Raw genomic sequence first — 5000 nt, forward strand, 5'->3', positions numbered from 1 at the left:
AAAAAAAGAAGAGGAGGTGGAAGAGGAGGAGGAGAATGCTGAATGGGGCCTTTGGGGATTGGTGAGACGAACCGAGACCTGGGCAACATGACACCTGTAGTTTTAAGTTTCTCTCTCTCTCTCTCTCTCTCTCTCTCTCTCTCTCTCTCTCTCTCTCTCTCTCTCGTGTCGTCGCGTCTGCCCACCGTTATTGGCTGTTAGCACCGTATTCTTAGATTACACCGCCGGCTCTCATGTTCCGCTTTTGCCCGGTATTGAGACTGGCTGATGCCAGGGACATTGCCTTTGTAATGATGGGGATTTTAGTGTTACTACTAATAATGATACTAAAGTTTTAGTAGTCTATATAGGGTTTTCGTATTATAAAAGTGTTAGTACTACGAACGTAGGTTTTGTTGTTAATTCAGTAAAGATCTTCCGTCAATGCAATACGGCGACCACAGGACAAGTTGGGTTGAATGCCTATGTAATGGTGGGGATTTTTGTTTTACTGGTAATAATGATACTATAGGTTTAGTACTATAGATTTTTGGTGTAGACTTTCTAGCGCAGTGAATGTTGGTTTTGTTTTTCATTCAATAAATCTCCCCTTGAAAGGCTCAACTGGAACCACAGAGGTAGTTATGATTGCCTCTGTAATGATGGCGGTTATACTGTTACTACTAATAATAATACAAAAGTTTTAGAACTACAGCATTTTCGTATAATAAACATGATAATATTTCGAAGGTTTCCCGTCAAAGCAGTACATGAACCACAAAACCAGCTGAAATTGACGATTCAGAATCCCTTTCCTATTGGCAGCATGTGGAGATAAGAACGTTAACATCCACTTTCCCCAAGTTCAGTTAATCCTCATTATTTTCAACTCTTAAATGCTTACCCAAGCACAGTTCCTCACTTCAAGTTTTTCCAGATTTGATTATATTAGCAAACTAACGGTCCCGCCAAACACCCATTCTTTATTATATTCACAGGCATAGCGCCTCAGTGGCGTGGTTGGTATGGTGTTGGCGTACCACCTCCGTGGCCGTGTTCGATTCTCTGGCATTCCATTGAGGTGTGAGAGATGTGTATTTCTGGTGATAGAAGTTCCCTCGCGACGTGGTTCGGAATTCACGTAAAGCCGTTGGTCCCGTTGCTGAATAACCACCGCTGGTTGCATGCAATGTAAAAATACCATATAAACAAACAAAGTTGTCATTATGACATCACTCGTTTTATCTCGGGTCTTCCTTTATGCATTCCATATTAGGTCTATGTATCAATTATTCTCCATTGGTCGTAGACTCCATTGAAGATTGTGTGTGTGTGTGTGTGTGTGGAAACAGAACTGTTTTTAATATTCGGACGATCAGTTCATCGAAGGAATAATCTTGCTTGAAATATCTTAGGCCACCAGTTAACCTCACTACTTCATAAAACCACCTTGCTGTTCATCTTTCGTGTGTCGTGTCTTCTGTCCCATTTTTTTTATTAACGAGTTCCTCCTTACCTTTTTTATTTTGTGTTTTCTAGATATATCTGGATATGTTCTCCATTATCTTTCTTTCTTCATCTTTCCCACACCTTTGTTCCTTATGTCAAAGATGTCTTCTCCTTGCTCTGAAAATGAGACTCAAAAATAAATTTGATAAGGGTTATTGTTTTGAATCTGCTTCAAAATTCTCACGTGTTCGTTAGTTATATTTATTGTTATTAATCTCACAATAGGCGGAAAATGTCATATCATGTCTTTATTCCTGTAAGGTGAGATGTTGGATGTATTATGGATTGACCTCGATTCCTATCAAATTGGATGTTTGCGGTTATTTAAATTTATGACTAAGAGCTTGATGTCATTGGCAGGTTGGAAACAAACTAGTCATCCTCTCTCTCTCTCTCTCTCTCTCTCTCTCTCTCTCTCTCTCTCTCTCTCTCTCTCTCTCTCTCTCTCTTTCATGAAAAGGCAGGATTTAGAAGAAAACAAAGAAGTATTAGGATAATACTCTCTTGCACGAGTTGCCTTCTGTTCGTTTATTTTCCTTTTTCTTCACGGCCATAGCAACAATACTCTCGCATTAGGGAGGTTGGAAAGCAGAAGCGTTTTTTTTCTTTTTTTTTTTAATATGATTGGACAGTTTCGAACTTTTGACATTATTGATTTTATTGTCACCCAGAGCTGTATGACCTGGCGCTATCTTCTTTAATTCTTTTTTTTTTCCTGTCGAACAGAGGATGGTGCGTGCCTGCTTTTTTTTCATCAGAATGTAACGAGTTATTATTATTAATTGTATTCAGAACGTGCAAACATTTATGTGGAACAAATAGAACTGAAGAAGAAAAAGAGGAAAGTTGAAGCAAAAATAAGTAATCGTGATGGATTCAAAGTTAACTTTTCCTTAAGGCGATTGGTGCAGATAAAAAAAAAATTATATGTAAAAACCTTGACTGAAGATTTCGTTAGTTTTCCGAGTGATTTAACTGAATTAATGTAACATTCCTTGAAGTGTTTGCAATTGATTCCTAACTAGTTTTCCTTTAAGTGGTAGAGTAATATAAGTAAGTTTTTCCTAGTTGTGATATTCATATGGAAAGATGAAAAATGATTTTGTAAATAGATATTACATAATTTTGTATTAATTGTTACAAATGAAGTACAATACGAAGATTTCCATTAATAACTAATTTCCAAGTTCATTTGTAAAAAACTTTGAAAGCCTTTTGGTGATTCTCGGTGTATTTGTAATGTTAGAGATATCATTAACCTGTATTACGTCAGTAAATACATTAATCTGTAAATAATTCCTAATAATTGGTTTCTGTTTCTGCTTACATGGTGCCTGTGAGTGAGTGGTATTGAGTCAAGCAGTCTCTCTCTCTCTCTCTCTCAACATGGTTTTGCATATGTAAGCAGTTGTTGGTACAGCAAGGGAGATTTGATCAGCATGTTTCTATTTTAATTTTCACCACTGCAGTCTCTCTCTCTCTCTATCCTCTCCACTCCTCGTCTCAGTCTCTCTCTCTCTCTCTCTTCATCTCGCTCTCTCTTCTCATCTCTCTCTCTCTCTCTCTCTCTCTCTCTCTCTCTCTCTCTCTCTCTCTAAGCTTCTTCCACTTTGGATTTGACCTTCACTGTCAACGTAAAAGGCCAGACTCCCATTATGTTAAATTGTTCACTAAATATTTCATGTAACGAAATGACCAGTCATGTGTTCGTGATCAGGTAATGTCAATGAGGGGTTGATATGCTGACATCAGGCATAAGCATTGGATAATGTCAAGGTAGTGCGTGGATCAGGTCACCACACAAACTAAATAGGATACCTATATGTATATGTAACCCACGGTGTATATACTATATATATATATATATATTATATATTTATATATATATAATATATACATACATATACACATATATGTATATATATAATATAAAGTATATTTATCTTATATATATATATAATACTATATATATATATATATATATATATATTTGTGTGTGTGTGTGCATATGTATTCTTTGTAGATTGAGTCTCGCGAGAAGTCGGAGAGAGAACTCTATGGAGGCACAAAGGTGTGGGAGAAGAATTGGTCATGAATGGAGTGTGGAATGCTAACGATAACTGAGTAGACGATACCGATTGGGGATAGTGAAGACAAATTGTAGTGAAAGTGTCTTGCACGACGCGAACATTCATAGTAAATTTGAATGAGATAAAGGGTATGCGGGTAAATGTGAAACTAGAACATGGAGCCGTGAATTTGAGCAAGGAGTGCGAGAATGACAGCTGGAAATTGTCATCAATATTTGGGAGTGAAGATTTCGGATGATGATTGGATAAGAGAAGATGGGAGTCAGAGTAGGTAAGACATACAAGTAAAGCAAGGAGTGAGACAAGATCGGGAGGAAATTTGAAGTGGTTATGGAGACAAAGGTTGGAGTGTGTGTTGAGACTGTTGAACCAACCTCCCAAATGAAGTGACGTATTTACCTGAAGTGGAAATGAAAGAAAGAAGTCACCAATGTACATTTGATTTTCAGTTATCAGAAGCTTTTGTGTTTTTGGAAAATGTTATGTATATCTTTTGCTTTTTATGAGAGTAACAGTCAGATGGTGTATCAGGATGCGATGCTTTTTTATATAGTATATAAAAGGAGGAGTCAGATGGTGTATCAGGATATGATTTTTCATAGAAGAGTAAGAGTCAGATGGTTTATCAAGATGTGATTTTTTTAGATAAGAGTAAGAGTCAGATGGTGCATGTGATTTTTTTAATGATAGTAAGAGTCAGATTGTGTATCAGGATGTGATGTTTTTTTACAAGATCAAGAATCAGATGGTGCATCAGGATGAGAATTTTTTTTGAGTGAGAGTCAGATGGTATATCAGGCTGTGATTTTTTTATAAGAGTAAGAGTCAGATGGTGCATCAGGATGTGATGTTTTTTTATAAGAGTGAGAGTCAGATGGTATATCAGGATGTGGTTGTTTATCTAAGAGTAAGAGTCAGTTGGTGTATCAAGATGTGACCGTCGTTGCTTTGTCTCAAAGAAGCGGAAAACTGGTATGATTATATAGTTTGCAGACATACTCATGCATAGTCATGTGTACACAGACATGAACATACATGTGCGCAGACACATCACATATAATTCAGTCGCCTAAGCTTTGGAAGAGTATGGAACGCTGTTACTTTAATTTTATCAGTAATAAAGAGTAAAGAAATATACTTTGTATTTTTTCTGAATGGTAAAACATGTTACTGTTTTTCCTTTAATAAGTGGTAATAGATACAGGGTAATAGATGCCGTTTGTAATTTTTCTTTCATAAAATAGGTAATAGATGCAGTTTGTGATTTATTATTAATAAATAAATTATAAAAGGGGGTTTGTATTTTTACTTTAATGAAGGTTAAAAGATGTAGTTTGGAGTGTTTCGTATGCGGGTTCCATTTCAAATGTCAACTGGTTTTTTTTTACTCATACATGTGTATTGTTGTCATGAACATCGTAT

Source organism: Macrobrachium nipponense, chromosome 40 (genome assembly GCF_015104395.2).
Source record: "Macrobrachium nipponense isolate FS-2020 chromosome 40, ASM1510439v2, whole genome shotgun sequence".
NCBI classification, from domain to species: Eukaryota; Metazoa; Arthropoda; class Malacostraca; order Decapoda; family Palaemonidae; genus Macrobrachium; species Macrobrachium nipponense.